Below are 22,191 nucleotides of genomic sequence, written 5' to 3'. Positions count from 1 at the left end.
TGCTTGTTTGAGACTATTCATCCCTTATGTGCGTCCTCCAAGTAGACAAAAAATGTAAGCCTTGCCAAATGTATCACTGCCAAGAAAATAGTTTTAGAAAAGCTTTGTGTTTGGAATTTCTGTAAAACGTAAATTGTGTAACAGCGTAGAAGATGATTTTTAACTGACAGGTTTGAAAAAAATAGTGTAAGCAGTGGCATAAATATTTAAATGTATGTTGTTTTAAATGTATGTTGTTTTTACTTCTTTACAGTAAAATGTTTCGAGAAACAATCGTCAGATTTTCAGTTAACAATTTTTCTTAGCTGTTAACCTTTTTACCTTTTTACCTTTTTCCAACCTGAGGTCAAATATTTTTATCAGTAATATTTACTTCAGTATTATCAGCATTGTCTTTTCAACCTATCCTTAGCTGGAGAGATTTTAACCCCCCGTAAGCAGACTCTGATTAATTAGACATTTACTGTGCCACTTCCTGGCTGGCTGCCCTGAAAATGGCAGTTATCTGTTATCTGACCTTAAAGAGATTCATTTCTTCTGCCTTCACATCAGCACTGTCACCAAGCACAGCACCGTCAGCCCTGCTTTGTCGTTCTTCTGTTAATGGAAATGTCTGTTTCATGGAGTAAAAATGACCATGGCAACATGCAGTCGCAGAAGCGACGCCCAGGAGGTGGCAGCAGTTTTCCGCGTTTCGGCTCATTTCCAGCAGTCAAAGCACGTGGTACGGGGGCCCCTTCACTGTTTAGCCAGCTCAGCCACAGGGTCCCTTGTGCGTACCTCTGACCACCTGCCACTTCCTCTTCCCTTCCTGGTGCCCCTGGAGGCAGAACCCCACCTGGAGACCCTGATGGGCTGTGCCTGTCTCATCAGCCGCTAGGCTGGGTGCGGGGAGAGCTGCCAGCCTGTTAGCGATTAGCACGCACTCTCTCTTCCCCTCTCCAGCCTGAGACGGAAGATTTTCATTCTTACTCTGAGTGGCTGTCATTCTTTCCACAGCGGAAATTTAAGTGGCTCTAACTTTCTGCTCAGCTGCTGTTTTTCCTCAGAATAATTAATAATTTCTAGTTTTATTGAATATATTTGTATCTTTATTCGCACAAACCACTGTTAACGTTTTCTGATGTTGTAAATATATATATTGCAAATGTTTAATATTGTCTCACATATGTGTGTGTTTATATATGCATGTGTACACAGACAGACGGTGTGAGATAATGGAAAATGTGTGCTGGTCTCTGCCCCCATTCCTTCTGGGTGGGGTGGCCCCTTTCTGTTTGGTTACCACACACTCACATGCACATATACTCATACACACTCACAGGCACACACACGCATACACTCACACTCACAGGCACACACGTATGGAGACACATTCATGCACGCATACATGCATGCTCACAGGCACACACTCATACACGCACACTCACAGGTACACACTCATACACGCACACTCACAGGCACACACACTCATGCAGACAGGCACACACACTCATGCAGACACTCATGCACGCATGCATGCACGCTCACAGGCACACTCATATACACTCACAGGCACACACACGCACATACGCACACTCACAGGCACACACACTCATATGCAGACACTCATGCACGCATACATGCACACACACTCATACACATGCACACTCACAGGCACACACATATATGCAGACACACTCATGCACACATACATGCACACTCACAGGCACACACACTCACACACATGCACGCTCACAGTCACACGCATACACACTCACAGGCACTCACACAGGCACACGCACCGCAAAGGGAGCAGACAGCTCTGCTGAAGGAACGGCCTGCAGCTTGCCTGCCTGGGGACCTCACCTGTCCCACGCTGTTCCTCAAGACACCACCAGGGGGCCCAGGAGGCTACAGAACACAGTTTGAAACCCATCGTTTTGGTCATCCCTAAGAATCCTTAAATTTAAATGGTATAAATGCCAGGCTAAAACAGAAGAAACGTCTTGTGGAACAATCCACATGATTTCTGGATCTAGTCATCCAAGACAGCCCCTGTGCTTCCTGTCAGATGGCCGGGCAGCACTGTGTGCAGGGAAGGGCCGTCGCAGGTGTCAGGCGATGCTGGAGACCCCAGCAGCAGGGAACTGTCCAGTGGGACAGTTTGCCGCCTCCAGCTGCAGCTCTCGGCCCTGGCAACATGCGAGCTCTGCCTGCCAAGCTTGCAACACCCCCGTGTGCGGGCTGCACGCGCAAGTGTGACAGTCGGACTGAGCGGCAGTGTCCTGTCTCCAGAACCATCTTCAGGTGATGTCTCTGAGAGACCAGGACGCAGACCACCACACAGCACTCCTGACTCGCATTTTCCTGTTTCAGAAGAATATAGATCTAGTTGAACTTGGACCTTTCATCTCCCCATGGTTGACTGTTTTCCTCTAACCATGGACGTTAGCATATGGACCCAACAGCCTGTCCGACGTGAAGTGAACTAAGTCCTGAAAAGGAAAAGCATGGATGTCACAAAGAGAAGTGATTTGCCAAAGCCACCGTGTATGCTTCTTGAAGCTGTAGGGACTATTGCCTCAAAAACTGTCCAGCTTTAGTGCACAATAGAGAAAAAGGGTATCCTAGGTGTTAAACATGTTTTGTAGTATACGAGGTCTGACAATTAAGTTCACGAACTTGTTGCAACGATGTTGCTAACCTTTTTTGATATCAGAGGGATTTATTCATTATGAATTTGTACCAACTGGACAAACAGTTAACCAAGTTTACTATTTGGAAGTGCTGAAAAGGCATGAAAAAGACGAAAATGACCTCAACTTTTCGCCAACAATTCATGGCCCTTGCATCACGACAATGCACCAGCTCACACAGCACTGTCTGTGAGGGAGTTTTTAACCAGTAAACAAATCACTGTTTTGGAACACCCTCCCTACTCACCTGATCTGGCGCACAAGGACTTCTTTCTTTACCAAAGATAAAGGAAATACTGAAAGGAAGACATTTTGATGACCTTCAGGACATCAAGGATAATACGATGACAGCTCTGATAGCCATTCCAGAAAAAGAGTTCCAAAATTGCTTTGAAGGGTGGACTAGGCGCTGGCATCGGTGCATAGCTTCCCAAGGGGTGTGCTTTGAAGGTGACTGTAGTGATATTCAACAGTGAGGCATGTAGCACTTTTTCTAGGATGAGTTCGCAAACTTAGTTGTTCAACCTCATATATATCCCTGGCTCCCTGGAGGCCAAGTTTCTGTTTTATTCATAATAACAGGCAACCCCAGCACCGTGCCAAGTGTGAGAAGGCCTGGCCATCAGGCTGACTGCCAGGTGCAGTTCTGGGCCCTGACGACCTAAAAGTGGACGGACAGGTGATGTCGCTGCCTTTGTGAAGCTCACAGCCAGCGGGAGATGAGGATGGAAAGCGCGTGTGTCAGGGGGGCACAAACGTGTGGCCACTGTCCCCTGGGGCTCCCGTCACGGCCTGAACCCACTTCTCATCAGACCTTAAGCTTCCTTGCGGCAGATTTAATGGTCTTAGCTCCCTGAGCTGACACAGAGCTTGACACAAAAACAAAACAGCAGAACCTTACCGGACAGAGGCCTGTCACGCCACCATTGAGAGCACGTGAGCTTTCTTCCTTCCCAATGGTGTCTGGCAGCTGACGAAAGTTTACAGTGGACTTTCATATTCCTTTACATTCTACTTCACTTTGTTGCATTCAGCATGCATGTCCTTGTTACCCCTTCCTCTGTCAGCTGTTCTGCCCTCTCGTGCCTCCCAGGTCTGGGGGGTGGACATGTGGCAATTGCGTACACGCTGGGTGGCCTCACGCCAAGGTGGTGAAGACAACAGGAACCACTGGTGGGACAGACAGCCCCTGCGCCCCGGGCAGACTGGCTCTGAGAGGCAGTGTCTCAGTCTCTGTGTGGACACAGCTGTAGTGAGTGAACAGGGGACTGTGGGGTGAGAGGAGGGGATTGAGCAGTCCAAGGTGACTTCAGAGATTTACCTGGGAAAAGGTAGAGAGAAGTTAAAGGAAAGAAACAGGTGGATCTGGAAAGTAAGTGGGAGGGCTGGCGGAGGCGGCTGCGTGCTGGAGGGTCTCAGCACATCAGGCTGCGACGGCCTGTGTCGCTGGTTACGATTTGCGTGAATATGAGGGTAAAGAAGATGCTGGGTTAGGGTTGTGGGTGCCTTCTCTAATCACTTTTTTCTTCCCACCTAGTAGAGGGACATTTTATTTTATCCTTTTTTTCTAGACAGTCTCGGCAAATTTAATAGAACTGTCAACTAGCTTGTCGGTGGGAAGAGCTATCCAATATTACCATGTTGAGGCAGTTTTCTTGTCACTGTGGAGCAGAACGGGCCAGGCCTGTCACATCTCATCGCCATTAAACATTGTGCGTATTGTTTTCCTGGAAGAGGTGCTTGTATACTTGGGTAACTGCTCTAGAAATAGCATTGTAATTCCTAATTGTGTTAACAATTATGGATTACTTATAGATGCTTTTACTTGAGGTTATTAAAACACCTTAACTGTGCCAACTCATTTGTAATCTGAATACGTGGAGCAGCTGGAGAGGAATAATTCTAATAAGAATAACCTGCGTAAGACGTAATACTCACAGAGCCGCGTTTATCACGTCACTGGGTCATGTATGTGGTATTATTTGCTCTTCAGATTAACCTTCTGAGGCAGGAAATCGACCCGTTTCATAGGTGGAAATGATTTACTGATCTCTTATGTCTGATACTCTTTTTAAATTCCCATTGATTAGAATTCTGGAATTATAGGGACTCTTAGAAATTTATCTGACTTCTTGTTTTATATATGAGAAAACCATAGCTCAGAGAATTTAAATATGTCTATGTCACAGATTTTTTGTCCATTTTGCTGTTTAATTTTGTTTCAGTTATGTATTAATATCTGTACTTGCCGACATAAAACAGAGTTGGGAGCAGAACCCAAATTTCTGAATCTTAGCCCATAGTTCTCTGTACACAAGACCTTTGTCCCTGCACCACCTGCCCCATCATCCAGACAAAACTGTCCTCCATACCCACCCAGTGGCTTATTCCTCTCAAACCCAACACTGTCCATCCCACAGGGACTGGTTTTGGAAAGAGATGGCCAGTGACTGAGGCTACGTGACTGGGGTTCTTTGTACAACCGAGAAGTGGGTAGGCTGCGTTCTTGCGACACAAGCCAGCTCTGGGACGAAATATCTGATATTTATAATGCAGTTTCTGCTTTAGAGCCAGCACCTGGTCCCTCACCTGGAAGTGACCGCTACATGTGAAGCCCTGAGACACGGGGGACGGACGCCAGCTCACCGGGCGCCTCCTTCTCTGGAGCTTCCCCCAACCCAGGGAGTGACCAGCAGCCACGGTGACATGCTGTGGCTCTGCCTCCTTAGAAACAATAGTTTGGTCAGAGTCACATATGTAGGAGTCAGAGTCACATTTGACCTATAATCGTAGGATGTGGTACAAGAAGGCTGCCCTCAGGGAGCAGAGTCAGTGGTGACAGGCAGAGCGGGCTGCCCACTGGGGACCCTGCCCCCGGCTGCATCCCCACCCATGGGCCCAACACAAGAAGCACAGGCAGAATCCACTGGATGACCTAGAAAAGCCAAAGAAAGCACAAAAGCAGCCATTAAATCTGTTCACTAATGGGGTCTTTTTTGCTTTTGCAAATATAACCCGCTATTGTAACAAGATTTTTGAGTTATGAGAATGCAGGGTGTATGTGAGCTTTGAAAACAGCCTTACTTTACATGCACAGGAAAGACTTCATTGAATGGATCCAGGCGTATAAAATGTAGTCCAATTACCACCATTCAGTGTTGTCAAGCCATCTAAGCGTTCTCATCAGTATCCTTTATGCCCATTCCAGAACATACAATGACAGTAGGAAATACCCATTTCTACAGTGTACTAATTAGAGAGAAAAATTCAGTCCGAATGCATCACTGCAAAGCTTTTTTTTAGATTAATTACTGATGAATGGTCCACCAGGTGCTCCTAAGACTACAGTCACAAGATTTGTCTTGAATAAATTCCAAAGCGCTTACTTATGGTAGCTCTGAAGTATGGGCTGTATTGCAAATAAGATTTTAGAGGAGAGTGTTTTTTCCTTTGGGGATACTTTTTCTTAACTGTACCATGAAATACTGATTACTGGTAAGGTTAGTGACACTGTTTATCCCTCAAAAATGATGATTTGTCTCTTTTTTGTTCAAAAAAATTACGTGGCAGTTGCGGCAGTTCTAAGCAGAGGAAAATGGAGGCTGGAGCCGAATCTCGGGTAGCACTGGGGCAAAGCGCGTGCCATGTTTACGATGGCAGTGGTACATGGCCCAGAGCACCATTCGTCACCACTCAGACGCACCGCAACGCACAGCAATTCCTTCCTCCTACTTCCTGCCTCCTTTTCTCTTGTTAGTTTCCCCCGCTCTCCTTCATGTCTGCGTTCCGAGAATAGCTCGCGCATGTGAATGTGTATATGGAAAGATGTGTCCAGCTCTCAGATGAGCAGATTCTAGAGAAAACTGTTGGGTCCCTGACATCAGGGATGGAGTAGGCTTACCACATGTCTGAAACGAGTGACAGGATACAGCCACAGCCCCCAAATTGGGGACCTCGGGTGACTTCAGAGTAACCCAGACAGTTGCCTTGTCTTGGGAATTTATTGAAGGTTTCAGTATTTTGTACCTTCGTGTGGTTTTCAGAAGAGTAGTTGATTGTGAATAAGTTGAAGGACCTTAAGTAATGTCAACAAGAATGAATCTGCCAATGCTAGACATGATGAAATTAAAAGAAGCCATCTGAAAAATGTCCAGTGACTTCCAGTATAATCCCCAGTTGTGCTCCAACAGGTGTTTACCTAAAATTGTTTCAGACATTTACCTTAAAACTTTTGAGGGTCTGTTAGGAAATGGCAAATTAATTTGCTGTTGTATTGTTTCCTTTTCTTCCCTTTCTCAGTCTTCATGAGAATTACTGATATGAAGGATAACCTTTAAGAAAAACTTGAAATATATGTGACCTATTGTGTTAACCGTATAAACTTTGATGAGGTATGGAGGGCCAGACGCAGAGAGAAACCAGGAGAGTTTTAGTTTAGTTGGGCTTGCGTTTCCTGGGAGAACCCCGCTTGCTGCGTGGGAAACGCTGGGACTGGTCAGGAAGCAGGCGGACAGAGGGCCAGTGTGCAGGCTCCTTTGCTGTGGTTTCTGTGGGAGGAAGCAGGCTTCCGATTGGCTGGGTGGGCCCGTGTCAGCAGGCCCTGGGCACAGGGGATGCCCCTGGTTCCCCTGGGTGTCCAGTTACAGGCCTCCGGTGGCCCAGAGTGTGAGGGCCCATGTGGGAGGTGCCCTGGAGCTGCTGCTGAACGCGTAGGACTGACTGTCCAGTGTTTACAAGAGCAAACTACACCTGTGCAGCAGCAGAGTTAGTGTCGGAGTAAACGGTCAGCCTCAGGCTGCTGCCATCAGGACTAAGAATGACCCGAGGTCATCACCCTGCCTGGAGGAGAAATTGGTCTACAGCTGTCTTGTGACCACGTGGAGGGTGTGAGGGTGTCCTCCCTGCAGCCCACTGCACAGCAGTGGATACACACAGCAGAGCAGAGAACGGCAGCCACATTTCTCAGAAATACAAGGCTTTACACATACCAGCAAAGGCAGACGTCTTTGATGAGGCACTTGGGACGCAGTTTCTTACTGAAATCTGCCCATTGCACAGTTGCAGGCAGAGGCACCAGAAGCGCTCCACCATCGATATGTAGAAATCCAGGGCCGGACAACAAGGCTACAGCCTGGGCAGCCAGGGGTAGGAAAATGGGTCAGTGACAGAGACGGCAGGAGACAGCCCAGATCCAAGGCCAAGCACAATCCCTGGCCGTGGCTGAGGGTCAGGAAGCTCACGACAGGCTCACTGAGTTCATTTGTCACCCCTTGCTTAGAGCTCATGTTCCTGCCCCCTGCATAGCAGTTGCACATAGTTCTCGTTTCGGAGTGTGCTGAGTAGCCTTGATTTCTTAGGCTGTGTTATTCAGAACTAGTGTGTCACTAACAGTGCCCAGAATAGGCAGAGCAAACGGCGTGCCCCTTAAAACGCAGGAGACTGCCCGGCCGGGCACATGCCTGTCCCCGGGACGTTCACCTAGCCGTGCGGGTGTGCTAGTACCATGCAAAGTACTTGTGTGAGTTTGCAGGTGGGGGAACTGAAGCCCAGCAGGGTTCGTTAGATTGCTCAGGGTCGGCCAGCACAAATCTCGGTTTCCTGTCTCCTGACTCTCGTCCAGTGTTTCTCCAGCTGCCACAACTGTGAGCTCACACGGGCCACCAAGAGAGGGGCTGGAGGCGTGGGGCATCTGCGTGACTTCTGCAGCTTTGGGACTAATTAGTGGCAGAGAAAAGATGAGAACCCTGCTTTTTTGCTTTCAAGCCCACAGATGTTGGCTCTAATGGCTAAAGGTCAGTACTGACTGAAGAGAAGAGCACTAATAAATGGGATAGACATAGGAGCATCACTGACAGAAGAGGGACCAATGGGAGAGGCAGAAAAGCAGCAGTGATACCTCCCTCTAATTGGCGGGTGCTGGATCAAGAAGCAAATACAGGAGATGGGTAACTAGAGGCGGTCTCGTAGATAATGAACCGAGGCAACTTGTAACATACGATAGACTCACCTTCAATCCAGTTTCCCATTATCAGCATGGTGATGCCGTGCTTGGTTGGCAGGACTATTAATGCACGAGGTAAGGCTAAAATCAGTGCGATTCCCAGACTGTGTTTTAATGTCTCAGAAAATCTTCAGGTATAGGACACACTCCAGTTTGACACTGTATTTATTTCATAAATGGTTTCAGAAATCATCTATTCATCAGCTCTACTCTTTTACCTGAAAGGCTCAAATACTGAAATGAGGTAACCACAGCCTCCTGTTTCATTCTTTTCCTTTTGATTTGCATTGTTTCCCAAAAGAAACTATTGTGACTTTCAATAACAGTTAATTCCAGTCATAGCTTAGAACCGTCTCAGCTACCCTCTTTCTGTCTCCAGACACATTTCCTGGCATTTGGGGGCCGAAGGCAAGGGTGGCCATGCTTCAGGCAGGGAAGAGAAATGATAGTGGAGAAAGAGCTTATCGCTGCCGTCCTCAGTGCCAGGTAGCGTGCATGGTGCTCACGCACTGTCTCATTTCATCCTCAGAACATCTCCACAAGAGAGGTGCTGCGACCCCCACTTCACAGATGAAGGAAGAGGAACTGAGACGTCGTCTGTCACACGGCCACAAGGTCACGTAATTGGTGAGTGACTGGGAGTCCAGAATTAAAGTGTTATCTTTTTTTAGTTCTCATCCCATCAGATTTTTGTTTTATATTTGGAGGATCTAAAAATATTTAGAAATAAAAGGCACATCTAAGACCAATCACCAATAGATAAATGTCTCAAATTAAGATTGAGATCAATAAGCACACAAATGGTAGAAATTTAGTTCAAGCTGTGGTCTGATTCGAGCACTACACGGCCTTCCATTCAGACAAGCTGACTTTGCAGGTGTCTAATAATCAGACAGTAGTGCAGATGTGGTCTTAGAAATGATTATTTACTTATAAATACCACTGTGATTTGGATAAATACAGACAAAATAGGCAACTAAAAATCATAGCCGTTATCCAAAGTTTGGTGCAGAAGCTAAGGAACTGCCAGCTGTGCCAGCTCAAAGCCAGCAGATGGCTCACTTTGTGTACTTGTCAAGGACAGGAGGGAATAGCAAGTCGGAAATCACCCTTATTCTTCTTCCAGACTGAGCAGCATAAATGGTTTGGGCAGCACTGATTACTAATGAGTTACTAACACCTGCCTTAGTGCGGTAGAGCCGGTGTGGTGGGTGGTACGGGTGCTCACTGAATGCAGACTGGGGGGAAAGGCTGCAAGATGAATTACAGATTTTTCACAAGAAATTCCATTTTCTCGTTTCCTGCTTCCTCCCTGTTTATGCACATTTTACAGTGCATTCGAAAGGACAGCCATTAAATGTTTGAAGGGACTGTAAGAGACTCATCATCATTTAAATTTTTTCAATCCTCCTGCCACCCAACATACACTAACGTTTTTTCTTTAACACATAAACACATCCCCCATCAGAATTCCCATAAAGTACATATAAAACAACTTGACACTTTCAGGCCTGCTGATAGAATGAATAAACAACATGACTAATGGGGGCTTTCAAATAGGATGTATGATTTTGTCTTTAACTGCTTAGCAATTTAGGTCTAATTCAGGGGAACTGAGATAATGCCTAACTCAGATTTCAGGTAATAATGCAAAAAAAAACCCCAAATCATAATCTGTCCCTGATCATGACACAGCCCACAGAGGAGTCTGCTCACTGTCTGTAACGGGGCACACAGAAGTAAGCTTAGGTTCTGGGGGCCCTGCTGTTTCTGTGCTGGGTGATACAGGACGTAATGCGCTTGGCCATGTTCCAGTAAAACTTTATTTACAAAAACAGACAGCAGATGTTAACTAGACGTCTTGTGATGATCATTTTGCCATATATACAAAAATCAAATCATGTTTTACACCCGAAATAATATCTTAATTATACCTCAATTTAAAGAAATGGACAGTGGGTGGCTTTGGCTGACAGCCCACAGTTGGCTAAATCTCCATTACAGACTAAGCGTCCTAAGGACTTTGCTCTTAGACTTCACAGGGTCTGCTGCATAATAAACAACCTCCAACTATTTCCATGGCACCACCATAAACGAATGTCTCTGGTGGCTCCACTTCAGGCTGCGGTCTGTTTAGGCTGGTTTCCTTTGTCCCCACTGTGGGACCCAGGCCAAGGGACACCCATGCTGGGGCACCACCTTCTCACCTTCCCACAGAGGCAGGAGTGAATGAGGCTGTGCCAGCCCCATCCTTGAGCCCAAAAGCCCCTGACTAGTGGGATGAATCCCATCACTGATGCCCAGTCCAACATCAGCTCAACACAGTGCTTAGTGTCCGCTGGGGGCAGCCAAAGGGGCAGCGACTTCCTACACAAAGTGGCTTCCTGCACTGAGTGGGGTTAGGAAGACAGAGAGAGGTTGTGTCTGCAGGTGTCAGGTGCACGCTGTACATACACCCGCACACTTCCGGAATGACCGGAGGACAGTGTGTCCGAGGAGGGAGTGAGCGATGGCGTGCAGGGAGGCAGGCGGCGCCTCCGGACAGCATGGGCGCTGTGCAGTGGGCAGCCACTGATGGCCGCATCTCCCTGGATGTTTTGCTCCAGTTTTGTTAAGAGAAGCTGCGTTGCTTGTGGTGATATGCTTGCTGACTGGTGCGCGCCAGGAAGAATAAAGTCCAAAGCTATTCCATAGTTCCCCTATGAATTTTTCTGAATAGGTTTAGCTGACAATAAGCAGAATTATGTAATAGAGACCAGAGCATGATTTCCCAGAGCTGAGAGGAAATGGACACCTCAGCCTGGAAGGGACGGCTGTGCCAAGAGGAGCAGAGGGCCTTTCCAACATGGACTCGAGCACTCGCATCCATTCTAATCTCCACAGTGAATAGAGATAATAAAGGAGGAGCCGCCCAGGACACCCATGCGGCCGAGTTTTATGTCACGAGCTAGCAGTGCAAAGGCGGGAACAAAACCAGAGCCAGAAAAAGGTTACTCTGCAAACCTCTGCTGACAGTTTATGTTGCAGAACGTCTGCAAGGAACTGAAAAGCACCAGTGAGCCCTGTGAGAGCCGCTGGCCCTGCTCTCATCTTCCCCTTCAGCCCAATGGTTCCCGACGAGCACCGGCACTGATGGTGGTTCTCGCCTGCTCAGCTACTGGGTGTAGACTTCCTGCCAAGTGCAGATGTGCAGCTACAAGTGCAAACTGCCTTCTCAGCAAGGTCAAAGCAAAGGCATAATTGTAACACGTCGTGATGAGTGCAGTGGGGTGCTGTCCAGCTTCGTTCCCCAGGATGCAGATCTAACACAGGACCTGAGGGGCACGACTTGATGTGGGAGCTGGAGAACACCAGCAGGCAAGTGGCACATGATAGAAAGGATGGCTGTGGAGCCAGGCACCACTGAGAGCCCTGCGTTAGCCACCCCCCCCCCCCGGGGACGTAGGGACACACTTTGGATGAGGGGCCGGGCCACCATTGCCCACACTGTCCACCGGCTGCGTGAGGAGGCGTCCGGCAGAGGGAGGCGAGTGCTGGCGGTGGGCACTTGGCTGCGAGCACTGGGCTGTAGGGCCTGAGGGCACAGGGGCCATGGTGGCAGAGTGGCAGAGTCAGCTGACCCCGACAGGGAAAGGGGGAAGCGTAAGGGAAGGCTGCCTGGAGATGACACTGAGATGAGATGTAAGATGTCAGAGACGGACCTGGGTTAAGAAGGAGGAAAAGTGGTATTTCTGATAGGACCAGTGGAGGCGTCCCAGCCAGAGAGCGCCTGGCTCTGAGGAGGGCTGGTGCTCACGGGGTCTGGTTGGGGAGGAAACACGAACAGACGTGCGTTACTGCAGGGCAGTGAGAAAAGCATGACCAGCCGTTTGGCTGGGTTGTTAGGGAACGCTGTAGTGCGGGAACATTTAAGTGAGGACCCAATGACAGGGACACAAAAGGCTGATGAGAAGCAGCTGTGTGGAGGACATGGCACACGCGAACGTTCTGAGGTAGAGGCCTGAACCGTGGCCTCAGATGTGGCCAGAGGCCGGTCCTGTCACGGCTCCGCTGCCTGGGGGCCCGGCCAGCTCGTGTGGCACAGCCCCCGGGACGCACGCCTTCGGCTCCCTGCTCACCCAGTGGTTTTGAGTTTTCTCTTTGTATCACACTCCTAATTAGTTCCTGTTCTTGCTTTTCAACTTACCTGATATCCTGCTCAATACTCTTTTCCCAGTATTTCTTCGTGTGTCGACAGGGAAGGGCAGCCATGTGCTCAGCCCGCACGTCGCCTCCTGCTTACCAGCCGACCCGGGAAGGCCAGCGGGGCTGTGCAGTTACTGGGCCGACCCCAAACCCACCTACTTACCGGCTCTGCCCCTTATCCAAGTTTTCTTTGCCGTATCAGGTTTTGTTTCCTTAATGCTACACAAACTTCCAGCATTCATGTGCTACGCCCCTCATCCTCTCAGACTTGGGTTTTACCCCAGTGGGTAGGGAACGGGCCTCTGGATGTGGTCCGTGGTGCATGGTGTGGACTTGGGGACCCACCAGCCCCCAACACCCCCGCAGCGCCTCTGGCAAGAGCGTTGCCAGGGAGGGCCGTGTGAGTTGCCAGGGGATTCCTGACCATAGAGCCGAGATCTTTGTCACCTTCTGTCCCAGCTTGCTTTCGTTTACTCATTTAGCAATCATTTACCAAGCTCCTAATGTCTGCGCTCTGTGTGGGCCGTCCGTTACTTACCTGTGTACTCGCTGTGGGGAGAGGTCTATCACCAACTGCAGCACAGAATGTTAGAGGTCATGTGTCCAGATGACCAGCTGTGGTGACACAGCAGCAGCTCGGGGACCACTTGTGCCTCAGTCAGCTTTGGATCTTAGGTTATGTGTCAGGAGCTTGCGGAAAGCTGGCCTTTGCATGCATAATCCCACATTACCCAGAATATAGCCTACTTTCAATTCAGGACATATTCTGATACTGATAATGTATGAGACGTTGTCTAATTGCATGCTTATCCCTGTTAGGTAAGAATGATTATATTGCAGGAGTCATTCATTCATTCAACAAACACTAATTACAGCCCTTCGTGTGCCAGGCACTGTTCTAGGCACAAGGGTTTGGCGTTGAATGACCCAGACGAGATTAAGAAAATTGGCCAAAGGCTGCACTGCCATCAGGCTCCGGAGTCTGAATTTAAACCCAGGTCTAACTACAAAAATGTTAGGTACTACCCAGCGCCTCCTCCACGCGTTGCAGGGGAACCTTTGTAATTGTGGAATTGTGACTGTTTTCCTTCCTGCCTTTTTTCTCAGTCTTCCTTCTTCTTTCTCTTAGGCTGCTTTCTCTGCCCAAAGAGTTTCTGATCAGGGACTGGCTCAGATTTTAAACAGAAATTTAAAATGAAGCCATAAAATAAGTCCGGTCAAATCTCAAATGTGAATCATATACTTTAAAAAAATAAAATTTAGACAAAATAAAAATTCAGAATATTTACAGCTTAATATTACTTTGATGCCCTTTTTTCTTAAGACGTTTCTAACTTGCTCTTCTTTCTTTTCTTCCTCCCACTTTTTCCTCACGGTGCAGCTTTGCACTTACTCCAGCCCTTATGTTGGGCTTCCTTGTTCTTGTCTGTTCTTGTTGTTCACATCTATTTTCCACTTTGCCTTCCAACGTACATCGTTACATTCCTTCTACTGTTAGTCTCTTCTCATCCTTCAAACACGGTTTCTTTATAGTTGTTTCGTTTTTTAAATTCTTTCTTCATAGATAACTCACCTTTTTTCTAAAATGTTTTGAAGATTTTTCTGTGGTAAGGGAACCAAGACGCAAGGGAAAGCTGTAAAACTTGTGTCCAGTAGCTACAAAAGCGTCCTGCTGTAATGAAAAGGGGAAAAAAGCATTAAAGAGTTTTTGTTTCTGCTTCCACCGATGTTGACACACAGTTCTAAGAAAGAAACAGGCCGCTTTTGCTCATCTGAGTTTTATGGTAAGGACTTCTGGTGCCAAATGGACGCTCAGGACGGCAGGAAGGGCTGGTCTTGTGGTGACGAGGCTGCCCGCAGGCCCTGTCCTGTGCCTGACCCCTGGGTGGGGCTCCCAGCGCTGGTTCGCCTGTAGGAATGGATGGATAACACCTTTGGTTGTCTTCCGTTACGATGCCTTGGAGTGAATATGTTTATCAGGTGGCTTTTGGGGTGATGGGAGGAGATTGGACAAGGCACGTTGGGCTGTTGGGAAATAAAAAGCCAGGTGACGGATGCAAAGCTGTACATTTAGGAAACCTGGTTCCTGGAGGGGGAAAGAGGGACAGGGAGGGGAGAAGGCCTTTCCAGCAGCAGAGTGGCCTGAATCGGGACTTCCAGACGCGAGTGTGAGCGGAGGCCCCGCGGAGCTGCAGAGCAGTGGGTGTGCCACGCCAGGGCTCCCACAGGCTGCAGGTCCCGCACTCTGCCCCCGACAGCACCCCAGCTTCCGGGGCTTTGTTCACGCAGTCACAGCCACACAAGGGAAGTCCCCGAGCCGCCACCTCAACTCTGCACGAGGCCCTTGGGGTGCCCAGGACACTTGGAGGGTTTCACAGCTCCTTGAGCTGAAACTCCGAGGGGGCAGCAGCACACTGTTTACTGGGCCAAGAGTAGGATTTCACTGCGATGAGCAGCGCACGCTCGGAGGAGCAAGTCAGTGGTCCACGGACACCTCGAGAAGCAAACTTCGCAAACTGGGTTTCAGGCTCAGTCCCGACAGGACGGCTGCCCAGGGCTGTCGTGGGAACTCTCTTGCCATCCCCATGCTCAGGCCCCACACCCGCCAGAGTGCGCCCTCGGGTCCTCAGGTACATGGCCTTTCTGTCTGATAGTGTCACTTCTCACTTGATATGAACGCAGGGCTCCAGGCTGCCTTCTGAAATCTGGTGCCAATCCCCAGCTCCCTGCTGACGCCCCACAGAGCGTCAGGGCGGGCTGCCCTCTGGAGCCTGAAGAAGGTTCAAGTTCATGCACCCGTCTTCTGATCTTGAAGATACTGGTCCACAGGAGATTAAGTCCTGCTCCTAAGGCTGCTGTAGTCAGCGATGCATGACGCTGCCCACGGTTAGCTTTGTCCTCCAGTGCCCGGAGGAACTCTTAATAGATGGTGGGGACACAGCAGGGGCAGAAGCAGACAGTTTCTACCCCTGGGGCCTCAGAGCATCTGAGCTCTGGGCTCCTTACAGATTCGCAGATGACGAGCCCTCAGTGGCAGTGCTTGTGAGCTTGGGAAGAGTGGGGGCTGGGGGCTGGTGGTTCAGGGGACTCTGCCCAGGAGGCCTCGCGAAAGTACTTACAGGCAGTCAGGGAACGGGAACAGTCCTGGTGCAGAGGCCCCGAGGCAGGCGAGACTTAAGGATTCCCGACTGGCAAGGAGGTCTGGGGGAAGAGCAGGGGCAGGTGACGGCAGAACTAAGGGGACAGGGTTTGTCGGCAGTAGTAGGATTTGGGAAGCCCCCAGACGTCTGAGCAGGGTGCAGACGTGACCTGTGACCTGCGCGTGGCTGTGAAGCTGAACTGAGTGGGGGGACCAAAGGCAGACAGGAGTCGGCAGTCACTGAGGGAGAGCGGCGGGGGCTGCAGCCAGGAGTGTGGCAGCTGTGCTGCCTGAGGGTGTGCACATGCAAGGCAGTGGAACGGGACCACAGATGGGTCATGGAGGCCCAGGCACGTACAGGGCAGGTGTCCAGAGGGTCCATCCTGAGCAGGGAAGCAGAATAGACGAGCTGAGCGCAGAAGCACATACCTTCCTGCTTTCTCCTCGTCTTCTCTGCTCCTCTCCCCTCCGGCGAGTTCAGGAGCCTGAGCTGCTGCCAGCCTCGAGGTCTTAGTGAGCAGTGCGCTGTCTCGTCACCTGATTTTCACTTCCCAAAGAATACTTGTGTCCCCAGTAAAAAGCCTAACAAACCTTCAGCTTCTAACAGAGAGATTTCCGATCGGAGTTGGTAGAGGGGACTGCCTCATTCTCTGGGTCTTGAAGTGAAATGCTGTGCGTCAGTAAAATGGTGCAGAACCAACCCGTCGCAAAACATTTATTCAGCAAATATCGGGGGACATTAGGCTCCAGGTGCTGTGCTCATGCTGACAATGGCACATGGGGAACAAAACTGATTGGTCCTGGCCTCACGAGGCTTCAAGTAAAGTAAGGGAGGTGGGTGGACCACACAGATCAACGCATTACTACGTGGCCTGGAAAGTGATTGAAGAGGCCAGGGCAGGGTGGCTGGAACTGTGCAGCAGGTGGAGTCACCCTGCCCTCCCTTTCTGGGGGGCCCTCACCCTACGACAGACCCAGGAAGAGGGAATCAGGAAATAGCCTTTTTATATTGTCAAGTCATTGCAAATCATACATAACGTCCGTCATGTGATGGGGTAAGAGAATGAAACTTGCTCCATCCTTCAAAAACTGAAGACAGTTATTAATAGGAGGAGTATAGCAATTTTAAAGAGTAATGTCTTAAAAATGCTATGTAAACATTTCCAGACATCAGTTTTCTCCTTTAGACACTATCTTTCTTTTTAAAAGAAATAGATGAGTAAATTATATGTCATCTTTCATTACATGAAAAGACATAATCAGAAAACTTCAGATTTACTATTGTATGATAATTTCCAACACTCAATCCGTATAATACATATACGAGACTGTCAAGTCATGTATTTACTCTGCAAAATTACATAAATATAAATAATGTACACTGAATATAAAAGTATAAAATCTGTTAACCAGTTTTTGCAAGATTTCATTCATTCAGATGAATTTAATGAGTTTTTCTTTCTCTGCTTGGTAGTTTTGGGAACTGTTTCCACATAAAATTATAAATACGATGCATTTTCATGTCCTTGACTTAAGGGCCTAAAAGTAGAGAAATTAGATTCATATTAGTTAGTTTCTATGTATGTGTGGCTTTCAGAGAGAAAACAAATCATTTCAGTGGTTAAAAACTGACATTTGTTTATTTAGTACTTAAAGAATGCTAAATGGAAGCAAATTCAAAATAAAACTTCAAAGTACCACTGTAGGAAAATTCATGAGAAAAAGAAAGTCTTGTACTGTTACCATGTCCACATAATTTAGATTTCACACTGTACTATTTCATTGAAAAGTTGTTATCTAAAGGGAGCTTTCTTTTTTCAAGAGTTTAATCATAATTAGTGATTACTTAATTAGTGCTAAGTATAAAAACTAAGAAAAATGCAAAAACTCTAATCCATAGATAGTCCGACAGTCACAGAGACTCATGCACATTCGACGCTAATTGAAACCAACATTTTCTGAGGTCCTGCTTAAATTTAAAGCCCTCTGCGCTTCTCATCTGGAGCTTTGGAAAGACCAGCTGAGATGCTTATTTCTGAATTCCAAATGTCTCACTTTCCGATTCTCAGTCAGTTCGGCAGCCCGGCACCTGTGCAGCTTTCGGAAATGCAGGCAGTGCACGTTCTCTGTTCCTCAGTGGAGCCTCCTCCTGCCACACCTGGGACGTGAGCCACACCCACCCCTGGGTGATGGATGCTTCACAATAAGCCGGGACGAGTCCGTTAGGTCCAGAAATGCATACATCCTTTATGAAAGTGATTACCTTTATTGTCAACATAAGTAGTTATTATTATGATTATTGTTGTTATTATTAGTGTTGACTTAGGAATGTATTCCTGCAAATGAAATACTTGACGTTACACTTACCCACTGACACATAGAAGTAAAATAATGTCCATAGGGAGTTGTGTATGTGTATGTGTGTGTATGTGGGGGCGGAGTAAAGAGAGAGGGGGAAAGAGCAGCCAGTCGTCTAAACACCCCCCACCCCACCCACCCTCCAAAAAGACTTGGCAAAGGAGAGCCAGCAAAGGTTAGTGAAACTGAGTCAGGAGTGGTCGCCTGCTGCCATCCTGTGGCGACGTGCAGTACTGCAGCTGCAGAACTTCTGTAGGACTATCCCAAAGAAATGCCATCAGGTTCGGAATGAAGAAGCTTTAAAAAGTACTCAGAATATAGGGAAGCCTTCTGAAGTATTTACAAATTCATTTCACCCTAAAATAAAAATGTCCCGTTGCATTAGGCCCCTGAGAACACAATGCTGTGGTTATATGTACACTGTGTTTTAATTTTCAATTGACAGATACGTCTGCAGTCAGTAGATTCTAAGAGTGACATGGTGACATCTTAATATGCGACATATTTTCTGTTTTCATAAACAGAAACATCTTGTCAGGTCAAATAGAGATCTGGTTTCAATATTCTGAGCGTCAGCCTGACCTGTAACTAAATAGGTGATGGGTGCTCTAACAGACAAGGCATGTAAGAAGCTGGGAGCCGCTGGGAGCCGCTGTGAGACTTTGGGACGCAGCCCCCTCCCTCCCCTCCCCCGCCCACCTTAGTCTGGGCACAGATGACAGGCATTTTTTTTTGGTAATACAAACCTCATGCTAGGATCCCACTTTTCATTAGACCTGTAAGATATATGTCTTTGCATAAGCCTGAAGGAGCAGAATGGCTATTGTGAACTCTGTTTAATATACTGTTTTACTCCCCACACCTTCCCCAGATAGAGTGACAAGCTGCCTCAGTGCTACGTGGACAGAATGGCCACTGCACTGACCACCAGTGAGGGGACAGAACCAGAGCGGCCATGCACGGCCCCCCCGCCCCTCTCCCCAGCAGTGCCCTGGAGGGAAGGGCTCTGACCAGTCCGGGCTTGGCTCCAGCACCCACCACGGTAGTGTTTGGAAATGTCATGCCCAGCTTTCAGGAAGCCATGCCATGCCGACATGCACATTTGTCAGTGGTCAGAGCTCTGTCCATTCAGATTGGAGTGAACTCGCCCTGGGGTTGCATCATACTCCCATTATGGGCTTTTCTGCACGTTGTATGTCTCCGAGCCTCCTTGCCCTTCTCTGCCGCTCCCTCCTGCTGCCCCTACTGTCCACTTGGCCGCATCCCATGTTTTCTAGGACACATTGAATAAGAATTAGACACCCCGTGGAAGGCGTGGGATCAGCTCAGGTCTTCAGTCTGTTCCCTTGGTATTTGCTCTGTGGTAGGATCAATTGATGTTTGAAGCTAAATCATCAAACTGGTGTACTGAGCTCAAGGGCCGGAAAGAGTTGTGTCCAGATCAGAAGTAATGCTGGTGAAGCCAGACTATTAGGGATTCAAATCAGAACAGTTGCAAACATTGATTTAAGGCTTGGAAAAGAAGGCTCCAGAAGGAAGGGGAGGGAGGGTGATCACACAGTGGAAGAATGTTTCATGGCATCGCATCCCCCTATGGAGGACATTTCTTCTCAGTGACACGTGTCTCCCGTTCCTTAGAACCCTCGAAGGCGAAAGTCATGAAGTCCACACTCCCTGTTCAAAGGTCCTCGGACTTGCTGAGCAGGTGTCTAAGGGGAGGGACAGCAGGGCCCCTCGGTTATGTGGCTGTTCCCTGAGGTTGTAGGACTCGCCCTGCTTGTCGCTGGAAATGTCTGTCCCATGGGGCTTTATGAACTCAACATTTATTTTCCTCATGACACCTCTGCGTTACTGCTTTTGAATGACTATAATTTTTGGCTTTTTACATACTTTTCATTCTAAATACCCAATGATGGATCGTTGGCACGTCTTAGCCTTACTCGTGCTCTTGGTGTTTTCCATTAAATGCTAGTCTGTTTGCTTATAGCAAAATGATATAATCTCAGAAATTCTTTGATTGGGAAACTGATTTGCATGGGGCGAGGTATGTCTGGTCAACTCACATGCACGCTTGTAGGTCAGTCGATTCTGTGTCAGGTTAACAATTAACTTGTCTAATCTGAAAATCAGTAATATTTCTGCAGTCAGCCTCCACTAACTTCTCTCCTTCTTTCCTTCCTTCCTTCCTTCCCTTCCTTTCTGCCCTTCTTCCTTCCCTCTTTCCTTCCTTCCTTCCCTTCTTCCTTCCCTCCTTCTTTCCCTTTTTCCTTCCTTCCTTTCCTCCTTCCTTCCTTCCTTCCCTCCTTCCTTCCTCCCTCCCCTTCTTCCTTCTCTCACTCCTTCCTTCCCTCCTTTTTTCCTTCCCTCCTTCCTTCCTTCTTTCCCTTCTTCCTTCCATCTCTTTTTCCTTCCTTCCCTCCCTCCCTCCCTCTCTTTCATTTTTCCAGTCTCTTCCTTGAATTGGGCTCTCCTTCTGTACCACAAGCACGTGTCCCATCTTCTGCCTGTTCGCCCAAACACTGCCCACTAACCAAGTTTCTTGTCTTTCCTCCACTCTGTAGGATTTGTAGATTTCCACTGAGATTCAAAGTGTGTGCTGTGAATTACGGGACTCACGGCCCAGCCAGTACAGCTCCCTCCCTAAAGTCAGTAATTGTTTCAATCTGCTCAATGAAAACAGCACCCAAGGGGGTAAGAACCATAAAGCAATGGCTGGCCGTAACTGACAGGTTCAAATGTGACCAAAATTCCATTTGACTCAAATGTTCCGACTAGGAAGCTTTAGATAACAGCAAATCTACACCTAGTCATTTTTGAGAGAAGGACTTTAAAGGATTTTCAGTCCTTAATTTCTGAATTTGAACAAACAGCTCCTGGTGAAAAGTGGGAGACCATCTGGGGTGCATTGGTCTTAAACCAGCAGCACTGGCCACAAAGCGCCGTCTTGCTCCGAGTCATTTGAGATATCGCCGAAAGCATCTTTCCAGGTCCCTTTCTGAGGCAGATATTTTCGAGAGATATTCCTGAGCTCCTATCCTCCCCGAGTGACGCAGCCCTGGGAGCACTGAGGAGTGGAAAGTGGCTTCCAGGTGCTTTTGGCTGAGCTCCAGAAGGACTCAGAAATCTGAGCCCAGCAGAAGTGGGTCACAAGCTCAGAACCTCCCCAGATATGCAGCTGCCAACCCATGTCATTAGCGCCACTCTCCTGAGAGCGAAATCTGAAAAGGAAAGTGGCTGAATGCAGAGGTCGTTGTGAGGACGAATTAGAATGTGAGATTCTGAGTGCAAGTGCCTGAAGCCTGGGAGTGGCTGTGAGCCTGCACCCGTGCGGCTTTATGGGCACCCCGTCCGTCCGTCCGTCTGTCCCACCTCTGCGTAGGGCCAGCTGGCCTTTGCACAGGCCCGCAGCTCCACCTGGACTCTAGAGAGCGATCTGCACAAGAGACAGGAGGAGGTGTGCAGAGCAGACCTGGGGCCTGCACCCCGACCCTCACCCCAGCCCTCCTGCGCTGAAAGGTCTGTGGGGGCGCGGGCGCAGACAAGAACTCTTCCTGCTGCTTCTGCAAATCTGGGACACCAGCCGTATTACGCTGCCTGAACAGAAAAATCCTGAAAGGAAAGCTGTGACCCACGTTAGTGAACACCTTTCCTGAAAAGAGGGCTGGACTTCTGGCCCCTTACTAAAAACACTGAGTAGAATGTTCTAAAGGGGTTATTCTCTGAAAAGCCCTTGATTAAAAAAAAAAAAAAAAGAGGGTAACATTTCAAATATTTTGGGGCCCATCCTATTTAAAGTTCAAAATATCAGTACATTGTTTCTCTACGATTGC

General features: G+C 48.3%; 1 long non-coding RNA gene across 1 annotated transcript in view; it reads left to right on the top strand.

Annotated features, from left to right (window-relative positions):
* Window positions 1–21,576, top strand: part of LOC117034094 (uncharacterized) — a 172,677-nt gene extending 151,101 nt beyond the window's left edge. Inside the window, exons 4-5 of the long non-coding RNA XR_004425008.1 lie at window positions 9,209–9,306; window positions 20,923–21,576. This is a non-coding gene — a long non-coding RNA (uncharacterized LOC117034094). The remainder of the gene's footprint in view (window positions 1–9,208; window positions 9,307–20,922) is intronic.
* The last annotated feature ends 615 nt before the right edge of the window (window positions 21,577–22,191 follow it).

Source organism: Rhinolophus ferrumequinum, chromosome 14 (assembly GCF_004115265.2).
Source record: "Rhinolophus ferrumequinum isolate MPI-CBG mRhiFer1 chromosome 14, mRhiFer1_v1.p, whole genome shotgun sequence".
NCBI classification, from domain to species: domain Eukaryota; kingdom Metazoa; phylum Chordata; class Mammalia; order Chiroptera; family Rhinolophidae; genus Rhinolophus; species Rhinolophus ferrumequinum.
Note: the sequence above shows the minus strand (reverse complement) of the source record. Positions and strands in the feature narration are given on the sequence as shown.